Source organism: Mesoplodon bidens (assembly GCF_964165515.1).
Source record: "Mesoplodon bidens genome assembly, chromosome: 6".
Lineage (NCBI taxonomy): Eukaryota > Metazoa > Chordata > Mammalia > Artiodactyla > Ziphiidae > Mesoplodon > Mesoplodon bidens.
In genome coordinates, this window is record NC_138162.1 from 34,746,590 (window position 1) to 34,767,379 (window position 20,790).

The 20,790-nt window shown below is 46.6% G+C and overlaps 1 protein-coding gene across 5 annotated transcripts in view; it reads right to left on the minus strand.

Moving 5' to 3' along the window:
• Positions 1–20,790, minus strand: part of PTPN3 (protein tyrosine phosphatase non-receptor type 3) — a 110,329-nt gene that overhangs the window by 76,320 nt on the left and 13,219 nt on the right. Inside the window, exon 1 of one of the 5 annotated variants that reach the window (XM_081237147.1) lies at positions 8,537–8,645. The exons of the other annotated variants lie outside the window; for them this stretch is intronic. The gene's annotated coding sequence lies outside the window, so the exon portion shown is untranslated. Of the gene's footprint in view, positions 1–8,536; positions 8,646–20,790 lie in introns of those variants that run through there. 5 annotated transcript variants of the gene reach the window in all.

A 20,790-nucleotide genomic window follows, 5' to 3' on the forward strand; every position in this document is an offset into this window, starting at 1 on the left:
GAGCGGCTGAGCCCGTGAGCCATGGCCGCTGAGCCTGCGCATCCGGAGCCTGTGCTCCGCAATGGGAGAGGCCACAACAGTGAGAGGCCCGCATACCGCAAAAAAAAAAAAAAAAAAAAAAAAGATGAAGGACTTAAGAGCAATTTAATGTTCTTTAAAAAATTCTCTATAAACTTTCTATGATGAGCCGGGCCTTTGCACATGCTGTTCCTTCTGCCTGGGAAGCTCTTTCTGCTTTTCTTCACCTGAGAACTCCTACTCAGGCCTCAGTGCTTGGCACAAGGATCACCTCCTCAGGGAAGCCTTCCCTGGCGTCCCTAACGACTCATATATTTGTTATAGGCTCTCTACAGTGCTCATCATAATTTCACATTTATAACTGATGATGTATTTAATATCTGCTTCTGCCGCTAGAAGCTGAGCTTCACGAGGGCAGGAACTGGGTCTGGGCTTGCTCACTGCATCTCCAATACCTAGCTCTGGTAGGCAGTCAATAAATATCTGAAGGAATCAATGAATAAAATGAAATATGAAGCCAAGACGGATAGTCTGGAAAAAAAATTGTACAACCTGATAGGCAAACCTGGCTTGGTGGGAACAGGCAGGACAAAAGGATGGGATGAGAGTGGAGGCTTCAATTAGAACGCAGAGTGGTGGTGTCCCATAGACCAATGCCCCTCACACTGTAACGTGCACACAGATCACTTGGGGATCTTGTTAAGATGCAAACCTGAACGCAAGCAGGTCTGGGTGGGGCCTGAGAACCTGCATTTCTCGGCCCCCCGGGTGATGCCGAAGCTGCTGATCCAGGGTCCACACTGTGAGGGGCAGTCACACACAGCCAGAAAAGCAGCACCAATATGTCAGGCCAGGGCCAGAGATCAAGATTCGGAAATCAGAAGCAAGGAAGGTGTGAGGACAACGCTGACTAGAGGCCTGAGGAGACTCGAGCCTCAGGGAACCACAGAAGCACAGCTTAGATGCAGGCAGTGAAAACACAGAGGGGATGAAAGCTACGTAGAAGATATACCCAGGACAGAAGGGTGCCCTTGGCCCCTAATCCTATTTCAGAAGCTCCAAGAAAACCTCCCTGCTTCTGCAGATGGGGATGGGAAACCTCAAATATTAATAAAAAAAGATTCCTGGGACTGGCAGCGGAAGGGAACTTGTTGTCACTTACAGAATTCGACCCACGCCACCACCTCCACCTTGCCCTTTCCAGGGAAAATGTCATCAGAAGCAGGGATGCATTTTCTGAGTAAGACCAAAAGTTATCAAAAGGCAACAAATGTGTTCCATAATTGCTTTAACTACACTGAATTTGAAATGTCAAATTTATTGTTTAGTCCTTGTCTAAAGAATTTCGGGTGGGTTACAAAATTTTTTTTAAAGATATAATAGGACAATTTCAAGTGTGGTTCTTAGTGGGAGGTGTACATCAGAATTACCTGGAGAGCTTCCAGAAAATATGCCTGTCCCTGCCCCACCCACAGATGGTGATTCAGCATTCTGAGGTGTGGTGTAGAATGACATTACTTTTGGGAAGCCCTCTAAGGAAGGGCCAGGCCTGTATCGGCTAGAGGAGTGGAGCAGGTTTTCAGGGAACCTCAGGGTGGTGTTTCAGATGGTCAGACTTAGAACACAGTCAACCCTCCGTATCCAAGGGTTCCATGTCCTTGGATTCAACCAACCACGGATCAAAAATATTCAGGAAAAAAAAATTCCAGAAAGTTGGAAAAAGCAAAACTTGAATTTGCCATGAGCCTACAACTAGTTACATAGCATTTATGTCATACTTACAACTATTTACTTACATTTACACTGCATTAGGCATTATAATTAATCTAGAGATGATTTAAAGTATATTAAAGTATGTGCATAGGTTATATGCAAATACTATGCCACTATACATAAGGGACTTAAGCATCCTTAGATTTTGGTGTCCAAGGTTTGCAGGGGGGCGGGTCCTGGAACCAATGCCCTTCAGATAACTGAGGGACAACTGTATAGGTTCCGCAAAATCTGAGCCATTCAGAGGGTATACATGCAGGACTTGGGCAGTTGCTCAGAGCAGCTAAAACTGAGAGCAAATCACATCACAACCCTGGACAGAAAAAAACCAAGGGTGATTTCAAACAGGAGCCTCCAAATGAAAGTCACGTGGGCTGACACAGCAAAGGTAGGACTGATTTTCACACCGCTCTCACCTGAGCAGCTCCGTGTCCAGTGCCAGCGTGTATACCCGTGGGAACTTACTAACTTAACCAGGGTTAACGGTGTTCCCAGCGTGATCCTGTAGCCATCTACTGACAAACTCAAGTAGACCAGCAACCCAGAAGAGACCTACTTTTTCCTCCTCATGATCTCTGATTGTTACATAAAGGGCTTGGGACCCAACATCATAATTTTTTTATTTCACATCATAATTTGGTTATTTCATGAAAGTTGCAGAAACATTCTCCCCACAATTACTCCCAAAGCAAACCTTAATAAGAGCAAGCCTGATGCTGAATAACCACATAATTGAGTCATGTGGTGTTTTCCGATTGTCTTGAAATTTTATCTTAAACAATCCGGTCAGGACAATGGATGATGACTAACAAACCCTGTTTCCTGTACCGCAGCAATTAGGGAACTTGAGGTTTCTATGGCTTCCTTTATAAGCCTCTTAATTCTAAACAAAGCTACAACCCAACCAGGAACACACTGGCCTCTCCAACCACAGATGATTTCATCTGCAGCTGATGCACTTTACAACAAGGAAGCCCAGCTGGTTCTTTGCGTTAAGAAACAAACAAACAAACAAACACAACAGTTACAACTTTAGAATCTGTTTTGCACAATAACAATAGAGGTTCTACTGTGACTGTAGTTTTTAACAAAGATTATACTTGCAAAACATTACAGACCTAGGCAACATCTCAGTGCAATGGGATGGTGGGAGCCCACTACATGCCATGAGCCATAGGATCACCATGTGTAAATGCCTACACAATGTGACACATACCACTCAATAGAAGGCATTTTTAAACAATCTGCTGTGTACTGACTTATGATTTCAAATCCATGCTGTGAAAGCTTGTTTCAGACAAAGTGTGGTTTGAACTTGTTTTGAATAGCCTGTTTTGATGAATTGGCGTTGAAGTTGGCTATTAGGACTTTCTTATCCAACTCTTGGACCTGTAGTGGAGAGGACCATCATGTCACTGACACTACAGTAACAGCGTGGTGGCCATCACATGATGAACTAAACACAAAGAGGCTGACCAGCAACTCGAGAGTGTTCGGCCTGGGCAAAGCTACTCTTTGCTGATCTAAATAGCTCACCTACTCCTGCCAGGCCCAGGCTACTTTTGGTCAACAGCGATGTTAAACCGTGCAGCAGTCTCAGGAAGAAAAGGGACATCTGTTCCTGCCTTGGCGAGGCTACTCCTCATAGGCAGTGGTGCCAGCCACGTAACGGTTCCTGGAATAATAACCTTCGGAGCAGTCCACCCTGCCTGGCAACACTGGTGCAATCGCCCATAAGCTATATGCCCCAGAGGTGAGGGACCTAAACCAGCAGCTTTTGGTTGGAAGGATGAACTCTATGAGAACCACCTCCTGGAAAGGTACATCTCAACTAAACCTGGAATTTTTCTTTCATCTCCCCATTGCCTGGAACACCAGTGTAATCACTGTGTCGTTGGTTTGCAGTATGTTCTTTCTTTCTTGGCTTATTAAGAGACATCATCCGTATGAATGAAAAACGTTGCCTGCCCTATCAGTGAACAAAGGATGTTGCAGCCATCAAGCCACTACAGCTGCCCCTGAAGGTGAGCCCTGAGGGAACTCATGGTGGAGACAAACGGGGCTGCCCACTGCCAGGCCCTCAGCCACTGCAGCCACCCTCAACGGGTGCACCCAACGGTTAGGGAACTCTGGATGGGAAAGAACTGGATACTGGCCCTAAAGAGCTAAGGTGCATATCAAAGGAATGGTTTCAATGAGCCCGGACTCTTGCATCTTCCCATACATAGAAAAGCGCTGAATTCCTTAATTTGAGATATCTGGTTTTCTTTAATGAACAGTGTGAAGTTCCGAATACTTGGTCACTGCTGAAAAAACTCCCTATATATCCTGCTCCACCCATACCTCTTCAGAACAGTCCCTCAGGGCTATCTGAGAGGCTGCCTGCTGGGCTCGAAGTCCTCAGAAAGTCTGCCAAATAAAACATAATGCTCAACTTTTAGGTTGTGCATTTTTTTTTCAGTCAACATCCTGTATGCTATTGGCTTGTGACATATTAAAAATTGTAATTCCCACAGTGGACACAGGATAAATAAATTATCCGTAAAGACAGCCTCAGTCTCTGAGCATAATTTGCCCAAACTAACAAACAAACAAAAACAATGCTAAGCTTCCAGTGCCATCAGGTGCTGACTGTAGATTCTGGATTTTGTAGCGCAATCCTGATTTCACATACTTACAGATATACTGTACTAGTGTTTCCCGCAGTTGTTGTAGATGTGATATACCTGTCAGCTACTTTACCAACTCAATGGACCCCGAAGCAGGAGCCCATTGCCCGGGGCATGGGTGCCCTCGTGGTCAGGGTTGGCTCACAAGGCTTCTATCACTTGCCCTGGAGCCCGAGACAGGGAAGAAGTGATGCTCTGTTTCCTGAGGGTCTACAGGCTGACCTGGGGACCTTTGTTTTTTCACAAGCCAATGAACCACAGGCAGGAAGAAGGGAGAGGAGTAGTCTTCTCCACTAGAGAAAGTCAGAAAGCAACCCAACTCCATTTTGATCACTTCAAAAAGAAGTGTTAAAGTTATTTCACACCCTTGTTTTTAAGAATAAGAGCTAGATCTCTAACTCGAGTGCAAAAGTTTCAGTTAGAAAAAAAAAAAAAAGAACAAAGCAGTCCTGATTTTAAAACACCTAATTTGTGAGTAGACCACGCAAATGAACCACAGCTGGCTCCCTAAAGGAATCAAACTGAATCATCCTCAAGCTGACCTAGGCCAATGCTACCACCTAGTGACCACCAGAGGAACACACTTCACCTCCTAGCATGACTTTCTGCTTTCCTCCCTCTTCCTCAAGGGAAACATGGAGAGTTATGCTTTCTCGTTTATCATCCACGTTTCAGCTCATTTTAAGTCTCCCAGAATATATAAGGCCTTCTCTGTCACCCAATTCCCTCCCTTTCCCTAGGGAACTCAGGAGAGCGTTCTTCCCTTTTTTTTTGTTTTTGGCTATTTATGAGCCCCAACAGATGTCTGATCAGCAGAAGATGGATCTCTAGATGGAAAAGTGATAAACATTCATATACAATCAGTCATGCTAGGCGGCTGACTCAGATTATGAGTTTCTCAAATACCAGTATGTAATGTATTTAAGATAAATGTTTTATTTGTTTAGCTGCTAATACCAATATTGCTTCCTCCTCCTTTTCGCTGTAAACACAGCAGCTGGGCTGCATCATGGGCTAACCGAGTCTGGGCTGGGGTGGGGCCAGCAGGGGCCTTAATAATCACTCACATCACTCCGGACCACGCGCATACTGACAGGAAAACCACCACTTTCCGGTTCTTGGCTGCACCTCCCACAAGGCCAGCTTCTAAGTTCCAATCTGTTCTTAGCCTGGGCCTAAGTGTTCCTTACACCCTGCTGAAGTAAGTAATTAGGGGGTATTCCCTCCTAAAGATAAAACTTACAAACATCTGGATGGGGATTTATCATTTATCAAGCACTAGATCAAGATTAGATCAAACTGTAAGAATGTATACTTAATATTTAAGTTGCTAAAAAAGAAACAGTGATTAAAAGGAGACTTTTTAACCAAAGACTTAAATTAAACTTTAGTGTACTTAAGAATCATCTGGGGGATTCCCTGGTGGCGCAGTGGTTGAGAGTCCGCCTGCCGATGCAGGGGACATGGGTTCGTGCCCCGGTCCGGGAAGATCCCACATGCCGCGGAGCGGCTAGGCCCGTGAGCAATGGCCGCTGAGCCTGCGCGTCTGGAGCCTGTGCTCCGCAACGGGAGAGGCCGCAACAGTGAGAGGCCCGCGTACCACAAAACAAAACAAAAAAAAACAGATTCTTGGGTACCACCCCCAGAGATTCTGGTTTAGTAAGAACCCAGGAGACTGCATTTTAAAACTTGCAATTTTTTTGAGCTTAGAGAAAAGCTGCAAGAAAAATGAAACTCCCGTACATCCCCATTGGCCTGGATTCAACTTAACATTTTGTCACATATGTTTTCTCTCTCTCCCCTGCACATACACATACCACACCCCCAAAGCTTTCTAATGAACACTTGAAAGTTGTAGATATCATGCCCCTTTACCTCTAAATATTTTAGCAGGTTATCTCCTAGGAACAAGGACATTTCATAACCACAGTACAATTATCAAATTGAGGAAATTTAACATCAATAAAGCAATTATAGTCCATGCTAAAATTTTGAAAATTGTTCTGATGGTGTCCCTTTATTTCTTCCCTTTATTTCTTTCCTCCTGATCCAAGATCCCAACCAGGACCTTGCCTTGCTTTAGTTGTCAGGTAGAAACTGCATCTGTAATAAGCATCCCAAGGGGACACTGATGCAGGGTGTCTGAGCACCAAGGCAGTGGAAAACTCTTAATCAGATACTTCCTTTCAGTTTTGACCATCTGTGCCTACAGTCAGGGGCTTGGTTAGGTCAGTACCCCATGTCAGTTTTACCGTCTATATTACAAGTCGCTTCCCAGAGCCAAAGAGGGTTGTCTATAGCTTAGCTGCCCCATCACTCAGTCTGGGGAAGCACTTCCTTAAGGCAATGTTGAAATAACAGACTCCAGTCTATATGCTGGTGCTGGAATTAGTGCTGTGGTCATAACAGAGGAAGAAAGCAACATGAAAATAAATTCGGTTCAGAAAGGATTCTATCATGTGATATTTTCTAACCAGACGTCTCCATTTGTTCAAATTAGTTCACGTCTTTCACAGACAGCAATTCTTAACAATTCATAATATCCAAGTTATAAAAAAAGACTACAGTGCCTTCTGTTATGCACACTCCCATAAGTGGGTGACAGTCAACTACCACTGTCTTAAGGAAGAAGAGAAAAAGATATACATGCATTTTGTATGATTTATTAGCTTTGCAAATGTTAATAAAACTCACTCCAACTAATTAAAAACCGGTGATTTTAGTTCATCTGTGACATGCCCACATCTTAAAAAAATGATTTCACTTTATTAATTTTATATTATGTGCAGCTGATAACCATATTACCATACAACTGGTACATGGAATTTTATATTCATGACTATAGTTTTTGTAAATTTATCAAGACTACCTTCTGCCATTTTTTTCCTGCTTACTTGGCTTTAATTTCCAAAGTACAACACTGCATAATAATACAAAGATAAATATACTAACTTATTTTAAAAACTAGTTTAGAATGTCAACATAATCACTACTGAATACTTACTAAATTAGAAAAATCTATTCATTAAGGGAGGCATTTTCATTTTGCTAATTCAACGGTAAAGCCAATAAACTAACTTGTCCTGGGCCTATACACAGAAAAAATTTTAAATAACATCTTTGAAACTTTAAGCCTGCTAATTAATACAATAATCACAGCTGACAATGGAAGTATTGGTGCACAAGACTTAATTTTAATTTGGGTATGCATATATAAAAGTATTTAATGCCTTTTATTTAGAAAAAGTGCTTCCGTGAATGCATTTATGAGTTTTTAACTCTGACTTCACATTATTCACCCCATGGGAGAAAATGCTCACACAAGTCTCCTTAACACCACAGCTTAATACCCAAATTATCCTGCAATTATTAATCCTTCTTTTTCTAGTTCAGTTTATTTTTTAATTGAAGTATAGTTGATTTACAATGTTGTGCTAGTTTCAGGTGTACAGCACAGTGATACAGTAATACATACATATATATATATATACACACACACACACACATATATACACACACACATATTCCTTTTCAGGTTCTTTTCTCATATAGGTTATTACAAAAATTGAGTAGAGTTACCTGTACTATATATACAGCAGGTCCTTGTTGTTTATTTTATATATAGCAGTGTATATATGTTAATCCCAACCTCCTAATTTATCCCTCCCCCACCCCTGCAATTATTAATCTTAATACTCCAGAAGTACCATCTTGGGATCAAATCCTTTACTCCACAGAGCCGGTAACTTGCCCAGGGAGTGGACCTCCAACCGGTAGCCCCTGAGAAGCAGGGTGGGGTAATCTGTAGGATCAGTTGTGTTCCAATGGAGACCTGTAATTAGCGCCCTTGTTCTCGTACAACTTCAAAATGTCAAATAGTTTTCTTATTATGGAGTTGGGTTTATTTATAGGCTCGACACCATGACACTTGCAAAACTAACCAAAGAAAAGTTATACTTGATACCAGGAGGATAACAAGAAGTAGTTTTAAGCTCCCTGAAGGGCAAGACCAAGAATGCTGTGGGAGCTGCAGGCATTTCGGGACAGAGGTGATGTTGCTATAAAGAGAAACCAACCTCTGACGACGTCCCGCGAGCTGAGTGTCCAGGGCTGTGATGAGAGGCCGCCTAGCACCTGAAACACAGGGTTTGCTCCTAGGCGACCAGAAAATACGTTCGACCTGTGAGGACATTAAATGACGTCATCACCTTCTTTTTTTTCCTCTTTCTTGAAGTACCACAGAGGAACAAAGCACAAATCCCAAGTGTAAGAGTGCTGCTCTTCTCAAGAAGGCTGGAGGAGCTGCCTCACACCCCTTCCAAACATAATGCCCCCTCCCGGGGACCAGTCTCCCAAATTTTAACACCATTTTCATGAGATTTTTTAAATGAGATTTTTAGAAGTTTAAAAAAAAATGTTTAGGGAAAGGTTATCATGGTGTAGTGTTAAACCACGTATTTCACAGGACCCAAGCCTTCTGGAGCCACTTCTCCATGCATGTGGATGCTTCACTGGGGAGAAATGAGAAGGGCTGTGTCCCAGTCTCCCCACCCCGAGCATGTCTGAACAGTGACTGGTCAACTCCCCCATTACGTACCACATCAGTGAACCCAGAAACTGCAGAGGCCAGCAAGCCTGCCTCTTGCTGGAAGAAGAAAGGGGACATCTGCCAGCTGTTGAGGGACTGAACCAAACCACGCTGGGGGAGATGACTTGTGGGACCTACCACCAGACAAGCTGTCAACAGCCTCCAAGCCAAATCCCTGCATGGGACTAGGACCACAGTTTCACAGACCCATCCATCTTGTTTATGATTACTTCCAGCTTTTGTTATTACTTTGGCAGGAGTTCCGTACCTTTTACTGACTCAGTATTTACTTACTGGGCACCTGCTCTGTGCCAGGCCGAGGGAGTAGGGTGAGGGAAGGCACAGATGCCTGGAGTTTCGAGTTCTAAGGGGGGTGAAAGCCCAAGGTGCCAGGGGAACAGCAGGTAGGCAGGCTCCCAACCCAAGCCAGGTAGGCTGGGGTGGGTGGCGGGACCAGCACACAAAGGCTCCATGGGGAAGCTTGCAGGATAAAGGGAAACTAGCCAGGTAGAAGCAGTGGCAGTCCAGAAACTGCACACTACATGTGCAAAGGCCAGGAGGTGAAATACATGCACGTTTTAGGAACCCCACAGAAACAGATTTATTATCGGAGTGTCTGAGGAATAACTGAAATCCTAGAGAAATCTGAGGGAGGAGACTAGGTTCGTCAAAAATCCAGGATGTCACACAGAAGGGGAATTAGGATATGGTGTGAGGCTGTGGGAGGTCAGCCTCAGTGGAATCAAGCAGAGATGTGGACTGGAACCCCAGCTTACACTTACCAGCTGTGTGAACTTAACAGAGATCACTCACCCTCCCCGAGACTCAGTGTCCTTATCTATAGAAAGGTGGAAATTCTGTTTTCCAAGGTTGTTTTAAGCACTGAAGGTAACATGTATGCATACTAGCTGGCACTAGCAGGGCCAGATCAATGGTACTTACTACTACTACCATGATTAGACTGACTGTTTCAGACCCAAAGGGTTCAATAGGTGGAAGATGGAAGGAAAAAACAAAACAAAACAAAAAAACCAGGAGGAAGAGCTTTTGAACACTTAGGGCTGCACAAATACAGAAGGGACTAACTTGGGAGAGAGGGAGCTCCCTGTCACTAGAGGTGATCAAGCAGAGAAGGTGGATATGGCCCTTGGTGAGTAAGTTGCAGAGGGCAGGCTGGCACTGGAAGGGGTAGGAGAGATGAACTTCCAGCTTCCAGGACCAGGATTCTATTATGACTTCTGTTTCGACAGTGCCAAAACCCACTCAAGGTGGCACTGTCCAAAACTGGATTTCTTAAATGAATTTCTCATGGGAAATAATTCTAAATGGATACCTCCATCTTGGGAGAAAAACTAAAATGGTCCATCAAACTATGAAATAGAGGGTAAAACAATATGAAGACAAAAAGCAGTATGTAAAGCTAAAAATACAGACAATGGAATCTGTCTTATATTGAGCAGTTTCTACCTAAAATTAAGCAACCCGTCTCTTCTCATTCTCCCTTTGAATAGTTCCACTGGGCCCCAAACAGACTGGAAAACAGGATAGAATAAATTTACTCTACAGGGACATGAATCAAATTGCATCAACTTTACAAAAATACTGTGCTAATATTTGCCCTTGGGGCACAGACACGCCCATTTGGGTGTCAGTCCGTATTTCTATCTTAGGCTCCAGCCCCCACCCCTTTACAGCCAAAAGCAGCAGAAGCCTTCAGAAAAGAAAACAGCCAAAGTCACTTTGAAAGGTTTGAGATGTGCTAATCGCAGCACATCCCAGCCAAGAAGCTGGAATCTCACAACTGGACCTTCCTGCCAGCTCTGCTCTTGCCAAGGAGTCTGAAGCCAGCAGCAGCCTGGCCAGAGAAACCCAATCCTCACCACCAGCAGCCCTCACCATAATTTTATCTCAAGGAAGCACAGAAAAATACTCCCCCTGCGCCAGCACCGCCCTATTTGTCTGTAATCAGCGAAGTGACCTGGGAAGTTACTACTCCATTTCTTTTTAGCTGGGTTTCCCAGCTTAGAGCCCTCTAAATTTCCTTCCAGCTTTAAAATCCTCTGCCTGTAAAGTTTTAATCCGAGGGGCCATCTCAGGTTATATTAGGTACAGTGACCCTACTGGTTGCCGGCGGTCTAGAGACCAAGATAAAAACGTATTTTTACGTAGCCTAGTCTGACTTCCAGGGCTTTGACTTGGAGATGGGTGGGGGTAGGAATGGGGTCAGAAAATTAATTAAAAGAAACCACATTAACTCTAAAAGAAAAAAGAAAAAAAAAGACTTATAAAGGCGTGCCAAAATGCTAATCAGAATAGTATTTAGGAATAATGAAATGAAAATAATATATGTTATTGCTGCCTTTATTTATTTGTACTGAGACCTTCCACATGCTGGGAGCTGGGAATACAGACATACAATCCATTTTTGATCTCAAGAAGTCTTCAAGCCACTTGACCAGGGACACCACTGCCTGGGGGCCCTGGGTGGCCAGGGGTCTCAGCAGGCCAGGGCCGACTGGAGGTCTGAAGGAATAAACCAGACTTGGGTTCCAGTCTCTGCTCTGCCACTCCCAAGCTGATAGGACCTTGGACAAATTAACTTTCAGTCTGTTTCATCATCTGTAAGTAATTCTGAGGAGCAGCAATCTCGTATCTAACCCCGTGGAGGCCCTGGCCCACAGCAGACACATAATACCAGCTACTCTGAGGACTGCCCCTGTATAACGGTCCCTTCCACCCGCCTCCGTCTTACTCCCTGGGCCGTTTCCATTCCCAGGCTTCCTATCCTGAGGAGCAACCAAGGTTCCTACAGCTGTCCGCATTTCACAGATTGGTAGATTAGACTCAGAGAACCCTGCCCAAGTCACACAGTCAGCCGCCAAATGGGGTGAGGGTCCCAAGCCCAGTTCAGGGCATCACACACCTCCCCACTGAGTTCCCTGTCCTGCATGACGGAGGAAGGTGAATTACAGGTGATTCACTGGAGGGAAAAGGCTCCACTTAATCACTATTGTTTCTGCAATTTACTGACCACAGGTATGTTCTTACCCTTTGAGATAATCTTCATCAACACTCCCCACAACTCGCATTTTGGTAAATTTCCTCTTAGGGAGGAAATGGTCCAGAAAAACCCTTTTTGCCTCTAACTCTGCAACATCAGAAGAAACCTGAGTAATGACCGGGTATTTATTACCATCTTCCCTCTGTTCTAAAATGACAACAGGTGTTTCAGAAGAGTTATTTTAAAGGAACAGTACATCCAAAGTACCCTTTGATTGTGAAGATCGTGATTTCAGAGAAGTTAAAACATGGAACACGAATCTGTCAGAATTGTGGAAACACAGTAAGTGACTTCCTCTCACTTCTACAAAAGGCGTAGGCTGGAGTGAGTGCACGGAATGTCTAAAGGCCCTTCCAGCTCGACAGGCAGCCAGCCTGGGTTAATTATTAACCGCGGGAGAGCAGGGTGGGCCACCTCATTTCCTGAGGCCAAGCCCTGGGTTTGGCCTGGGCCTCTCCTACCCCATGACTAACAGCTCTCCTTCCAGGGAGATCCCGAGAGTGGCTGGCCAGTCCCCTTCCATGGCACCTGCCTCCAAGGATCTCAGAACTTGGAGGACTCCTGATGCAGGCCCAGGCGCACTGCAGCCCCCAGGAGACTGGGTTTCTCAATGAACTTGAGCTCAACCAGATCCTTGCCCGCTCACTTTTGGGGCACACATGTTGGCTCCAAGCAACAGATCTCATGAGGGCAGCCACAAGGTGGGGGGAAGTGATAAACGGGGGCGGGGGGGCAGCTAGATCCTGAGTGTGGCAGGAGAGTGGGTCTCCAGGAGGATCCAGGACAACCTCAGAACATCCAAACCTCGAAGTTCTTTCATACAGGTAAGGGAGGTGCTTGGCCAGCGCAGAACCTACGTACCTCCATGGCTGTGAAAAAAACAAGTTGGCTCTGAGCGCCGGAAGGCAGCTAACCCTGGAGGGAAGGAGGAGCGGGCGGCTCAGCAGACCAGCTGCTACGACACGCTCATGTCACATAACACCAACAGCGCTGTCTTGTTTTGGGAGGGTTTTAGTTTGTTTTTTACTCTGTACTCATCATGTCTATATAATCATATAGGCTACTCGTTCCCATCATTGCGCAATGGAACATTTGTCCGGATATTTCAAACACTTCACTGGCATTTTTTGTTACAGTTTTATAGTATTCCACCAAGTGGAACCATAACCATGGCTAGGTGCTCAGATGACTTCTAATTAGGAGGGCTCAGACTTCCAAAAGGACCCACAGTAAACGAGAGTAGGGAAGAAGGAGCAAGTGATCAAGAGCAGGCACGAATGTCAGTCAGCAAGTTGGGCCCAGATGAGCCCTGCTTTAGGGAGGAAAAAATACCCCAGCCACCAAAGATGCATGGCCACAGGGTGACAGGAAGGGGCTAGACCACCACCTGACAGAAAAAGGCAGAACAGATGAGCAGACAATTAATGATAATTTGGGCAAAACCATCAGATTTACTGTTGTCTTTTCTACCAGGCAGAACAATCCTTTTACACTGGGAAGGATGGAATGAAAGGGGATGGGAAGGCATCTCCTGACCACCCGTGACCCACCAGAGACTACACGTGTCATCTTGTCCAGCTCCCACATCAGAACAGGGATTCAGGCTAAAGACAGCAAGGACCATGCCCGAGGTGACCCGGCACAGAGCGGAACCCAGACCCAGTGGCTCCTAACAAAGTCGTACGCCCCCCAGACACAGCACTACCTGCTCTGGTCTCTTTTTAAAACTGTAGTTAAACAGAACATAAAATTTGCCACTTCAACCATTTTTAAGTGTACAATTCAGTGGCATTAATTACATTCACGATGTTGTGCAACCAACACCACAATCTATTCCCCGAACTCTTCCATTACTCCAAACAGAAACTCTGCACCCATGAAGCAATAATTCCCTACTCCCTCCCCCAACCTCTGGCAACCTCTAATCTACTTTCTATGAATTTGCCTGTTCTAGATACTTCATATAAGTGGAATTATACAATATCTGTCCTTTTGTGACTGGCTTACTTCACTTAGCATAATGTTTAAGGTTCATCCATGCTGTAACATGTATAAGAACTACATTCCTGTTCAAGGCTGAATAATATTCCATTGTATGGAGAGACCACATTTTGTTTATCCATTCATTTGTGGACACTTGAGCTGGTTCCACCATTTGGCTGTTGTGAATAGGGCTGCAATGACATTTCTGTACAAACATCTGCTTTTGGGTATATACCTAGGAGTGGAATTGCTGGGTCATACAGGAATTCTATGTTTGGCCTTTTGAAGGGCCACCAAACTGCTTTCTACAGAGGCTGAACCATTTTACATTCCTACTAGCAATATAAGAGGGTTCCAATTTCTCCACATCCTTACCTATACTTTTGATAATAGCCATCCTAAAAGATGTCAAGTGATATCTCACTGTGGTTTTAATTTGCATTTTCCTAATGACTACTGATATTAAGCAACTTTTCATGTGCTTATTGGCCATTTGTAGATCTTTAGGGAAATGTCTATTCAAGTCCTCTGCCCATTTTGAAATTGGGTTGTTTATCTTAATTTGGATTAGTTATAGGAGTTTGTTATATATTCTTAATGTTAAACCTTTATCAGATAGGATTTGCAAATATTTTCTCCCATTCTGTAGGCTGTCTTTTCACTTTTTTGATGTCTTTAGAGATACAAAAGTTTTTAATTTTGATGAAGTCCAATTTATCTATTTTTCTTTTGTTGCTTGTGCTTTGGTGTAATATCCAAGAATCCACTGCTAACTCCAAGGTCATGAAGATGTATCCCTGTTTTTTCTTAAGAGTTCCATGACTTTAGCTCTTATATTTAGGGCACTGATCCATTTTGACTTAATTTTTGTTTATGGCAAGAGGTAGGAGGCACCCTGGTCTTTCTGACCAGGGTCCCTCCCCACCATGATCCTCTAGCAGAGCTAGCATTGCTGCACTAGACTGTGAACTTCATGAAGGCAGGGTCTGGGTCTTTTAAAGACCACGACCCAGTGCCTGGTACCCAGCAGGTGCTCAATAATTAACTGTGGGATAAATGGACAGTTGAGTGGATAAACCACTTGGTGGGGGGGAGTATCCTCCATCCCCCACCTGCTTCTCATCACTACTATAAGACCACCCACAGCTGGCTGAAAGACTCCTCTGTAACAAAGTAAACCTGATCGGCCAACCATACTAAGAAGTAAATATGTATCAACAATTGCACTTACATACTCTTATTATTTCAACTAAAACAATCCAAGATCTAACCAGCGCACTTAACTGAGGACAGGGCAGAGGGTCTCAGCCCTGGAAAGCTCAATACGCCTTTACCAGTTTCCTAGTTCAAGTCCTTCATCGCACAGAGTGAGGAAACCAAAGGGCTGACGGAGCCAGTGACTTCCCAAAGCCTGGGCTTCCACTCCCAGAGCTTTCCCACCAAACACAGGCCTGCGTGATCACCCACTGGAAATCCAGGAAAAGCACCAGGTTAGCCTCAACTGTTCCAGATGGTCCTTTGGCTCCAAAACCTGCCAATGGAAAAATGAACTCCGGGTCCTGGATCTCATTCTGCTACACGAGGGCCCCCTCACTCTCTGCCTCCCGTAGCACATGACCTGCTCACTCTCTGCTCCGGCCACGCTGCCCCTGCCCTGTACCCAGTTGTTACAAGCTCGTTCCCACCTCAGGTGTTCGCAGCTGCTGTTCCCTCTGCTTGGAACTCCCTTCTCTCAGTCATCCTCCACCTGGCTCGCTCTAAGTGTCTTAGAGCGAGCCAGGTATCTTATCAGTGACGCCATCCAGACCTCTCACTGCACCCTTCTCCTTAGCGTTTATCACTGCTAGACATATCAAATATGTTCACTGACTGTTTCCTCCCAATTCCCATGTCCCTACCTCCCCCTAGAATGAAAGTTCCTTAAAGTCAGGGGCTTTGTTGTTAACTGCTGTGCCCCTAGCACCTGGAGCAGTGCCTAGCAAGCCTGAGTATCTGCGAATGACATGAATAAAAGGACAAAATGGGGAGCATCACACTCAGTACTTCCATGTCCCTAAGCGTGACAGTGGGGAAAGCAGGCAGCTCCAGACTCGCATGTGAGCACTGCCTGAACCCCGCAGCCACAGAGCGCTGCCCGTCCTGGGCGCCTGGGCAGGCAGAGCTGGGACATCATGTGCCACCAAACTTCCCACACATCCTAGCCAAGCCCAAGATGCCGGCAGCCGCTACTGTGCTGACCTGGCCACAGAAAATGGAGTCTCTCCTCACAGGCACTTAATAAATGCTTGTGAAATACACACACATGCACTGAGTGAACAGCTAGTGTGCACAAGGCTGACACCTGCACTCCTAGAAGGCTCGCGTCAGCACTCCTAACAGCGTATCATTCCAACAATGCTGGGAGGTGGTTTGACCAGTAATTCCATTTCTAGGAACCTACTGTCAGGATACATCCATACATGAAAGTTTTATTTGCAAAGATCTTCCTCCCAGAGATATAACGTTGAAAATTACACCAAAAAGCCAATTTCCAAGCTTAGAGGGCCAGTTAAGTAAATCATAAAACAGCCACGGATGTCCATGAAGACTTCATAATGACATGGAAAACCTTAGAATATTAAGTAAAAAAGGCTGGTTATAAAATTGTACCTACAGTGTGACCAGAACTCTAAGTCATTGTATAAAGTATGAAGGAACTCACAAGACCGTGAAAACTGTTAGTTTGTCTATTCTTTCAAATTTTCTGTAGTGCCTAAGTGTTCTATGAGCAAGAATGAGTTCAAAAATCAAACTGATAGAACTTAAAATGCTGTCACCTGATACCTCATTGGAGCCGAGGGTGTGTAACTGCTTAAACCTCCCTCCCGTGACACCTGGTCACCTCCTCGCCCCTTTCTGCCTTCACCTGACCCTGCTTCTTCCTCTTCCTCCTGCTTGCCCCCAGCGCCTGGTACCCGCAGCCCTCCCCACCCTGCCCCAGCCCTGGCCCCGCTGCCATACCTATCACTCCTCCCCCAGAAACCCCGCTCCCAGGCTGGGCTGCCCCACCTGACACTCCCCTGGCCCACGGACCCACGTTGTAGCCTGACTCCTCTGCCTCCCAGCTGTGTGACTGTGGGAAAGTTGCCGAACCTCTCTGAGACTCCATTTCCTTCTCAGCAAAATAAGGTTGACCCCAACTCACAGGGGCCTCTGAGGACCCCACCTCACAGGGCGTCTGAGGTTCAGGGAGTTAGACCCCCGCCTCAGGGGGCCCTTCCTTCCACGGTTGAGGTTCAACATGCCAACAGCTGTGTCTCCAGCCCCTGCCACATGATGGGCCTCAACCTGATGGCTCCACCCAGCCTTGGGAAGCACTGCTTATGGCACACCGATGCACAGGGAGAAATTTCTTAATCCTCAATTTGCATAAATCTGGACACCTGCCCTCTCCTGAAGGAAGCAGAAAATCAGGTTTGCTCTGGGATCCTGGATCAAACCAGTGGTTTCTTGGCTGAAATTCCCATCCTCCCGTTGAAGCCTCCACCACTCCAGAAAACTCACAGCCCAACTCTCACAACGGATGCCCAAATCCAAATCCCCAGCACTCATCCTTTCCGAGTCCCTGTTCTATCTTCCGAAGACAGTCCTGGCATTTTTAGTTGAGGTCCTGCTGACTGCTTACACCATCTTCTCCCATCCACACCACACCACTACTCTCCCAGGCACCTGACTCAGTGCTTGGTTCCCCCGCTCTTTCAGTCACAGGGCTTTATGTGTTCTTCCTGCCTGAACACTCTGAGCTCACCCCCTATGACGCCACAGACATTCAATGAGCCCCGGCTGTGGCCAGGCTCCACAGCAGGTGCTGGGGTTCAGAGGTGAGGAAGAGGTTGTCTCAGTCAGAGAGAGATGCATAAATAATCAAATAATCACCTTCCAGTGTGGGGGGTGCTTCTGTGAAGTCAGGTGTGTGCCACTGGCTGCTGGGGCTTTGTCTAGGGTGTGACCACAGCTCATCTTCGAGCCCATAGAAATACCTTTTAAGGGGATTCTAATGGCAAAACTACAGCTGGAAGGATGGAGTATCAAACGGCAAAATCAAATCACCCAACACTTATCCCCAAAACTGCAGGGGCCCCTGCTGCCCCTTGTTCATCACCCACAATGTGATTCCCATCTAACCCTCCACACCCCAGACACCTGGGTGCATGTGCTCCACGGGGCTGGGTAGACAGCCATGCAGCTGAGCTTATTTTGCTTCTTCCATATGCTCTTCTCCATGAGCCTTGCCACCATGTGTCATATTCCTGACCAATGCCACTCACGGTGGTGTCCAGACTGGCGGCACTGTTATCAACCCAGGTGCCGTTAGGAATGCACAATCTCGAGGCCCTGCTCTCCGACCCATTTCAACTCCCCCAGGCCTTCAGCTTCCTCCTTTCACTCTGTTGCCAGCTGCCATCTCTTGGTGTCTTCAACATCCACGCAATGAGCTGACACACCACCCCCAGAGCGTCCACCCCACAGTGGCACCACTCTGGCCCCACCCTGTCCAGGGCAGCATGCATGGGTCACAGCCCTCTCCATCTGAGACGGGGGCTCCACCTGGGGACAAGTGTCACGCTACGGTCCTTCTGACAAGCTCACTGAGAGGGACAGATGGCAGGCAGTAACGGACCACCAGTACTTCCTGAGTAATCATCAGGTGCCACTGGGAGAAGCCCTTGTCATCCTGGAATCTTCACCCAGCCTTGTGAGGCGGGGATGCCTGTCACCCCCACTGTGGAAATGAGGACATCAAAACGTCAGGAGGCTCGCTGGGGTCACGGAGTTAGTGAGAGGGGGTCCGGAGACAGCCCCAGCTTACAACCTGCACCAAGAGACAACAGTGCACACCACAGGACTCAGGAGGAGGTGGTACACCTACTTTAACTGGAAACAGTCCTTCGGCCAGACCTAGAAACCAGGGGGAAAGTCACAGAACAAGTGGGAGAGGCAAGCAGGGGCCAGATCATGAAGCCCTTCAACGATGGACTAAATTGCTGAGACTAATGGGGCAGCAGGAGCGGTGAAGCTTTTGGAGCAGGCTGGCCCCCAACGGCTACCCGCTTCCCTGACATCCACCCCATCCGCTCACTCACGAACCTGATCCTTCACCACTTGAGACATGCTTCTCCGACCCTCCTGAAGCAGCCAATGCAGTCAGAGCCCCCCAGGTTTGCTCGGCTCCATTGCCCACCCTCCCCTTCCCCTCCCCTCCCCCTCCCCTCCCCTCCCCCTCTCCTCCCCTCCCCTCCCCCTCCCCTCTCCTCCCCTCCCCTTCCCCTCCCCTCCCCTTCCCCTCTCCTCCCCTCCCCTTCCCTCCCCTCTCCAGGAGGAAGCCCAGCACCAGGGGACACCTCCACCAGCAGTTTTCTCCCAAGCGGCTCCTCCACAGCAAAACCCTATTAAAAGTCATGAAACAGGCCTCAACAAGGCCCAGCTGCCAAGAACCCTTTCCCTCCCCTCTTTTGACGGGGCTCCCTTCCAAGCCCAGTCTTCCCACATCAAATCACCAGTTTCCACCATCATCTCCAAGAGGAGGGCTGAGACTTGCCTCCTTACCCTTCAGCCCACATCCTGAGGAGGCCCAGCAGGGCCCTGGGGATGGAGCTGAGGAAAAGAAGGGCTCTGCCCTGGGGATGCTCACAAGGGGAGCCCGACCCCGAACATGTACCCCTTTAATGGGGAAACGTTCTCAACCCCCCATATATTCATTCACCTGGACCTATATGGTAACTCTTAAGGAACTAAAGCCTTTCTTAGTCTTTGAAAATGTCTTTTAGTAGCAAATAATCACTGCAACAAGGGAATCTGCCTTATGATCAAAAAAATTTAAGATTAACTTTGTATAAAACAGAAAACGTTAAAATTACAACACAAAAAATTTAAATTCCTGCATTATTTATAGACTAAAAACACTTTATTTGTGATACACACTTTATTTGTTATACACAGATCTATTCTGGAGTCCAGCTACTCAACATGTGGTCTCTGGCCACAGTCTCAACACCCCCTGGGGGGCCTGTTAAGGACGCAGAAGGCAGGGCCCACCCACCAGGCCCCTCGAATCAGAAACTGCATGTTAGCACTAAAGTTTGGGAAGCCCTGGCTTACAGCATGTCACCAGCAGGGTTAGGGGGAAAGCAAGGCCGGACGGAGCTAGGTGACATGGGACCCGCAGAGAAGAGGTGATCTTAGTGCTTCTGCAGGGAACACTTTCTGGCAACAACATGAAGCAGGTATAAATGTTAGGGACCCACTGGGGAGAGAGGCAAATGGGAGAAGTGTGTGAACCCACCCAGTTTTAGTGGGGGGAAGGAGGGGCAGGTTGGAGGAGGGGCTGAGGTGTGATGGGAGGGATTTGTCCAGGGCAGCTGTAGGAGTGAAGGGACACCCTGGGGTTTCTATGCGGGAAGACACGTCACTTACAGAGAGAACATTTTTAAGGAGGAAGGTGCAGAGCTCTGCTTTGGACATGCACATGCAGAAGAGGGACCTGGGGACACTGAGGGGGAGATGTTCAGATGTGATACACACAGAGATGACCAGGCTGGAGCAGACCTGTGAGCCCCTGATGATGGGATAAGGTGTGCTCACCCAGGAAGGGGGTGAGCAGGACGACAGAACAGAGGGAAAAGGAGCCAGAGAGCAGAGGATGAGCCAGGGTGGGTGGG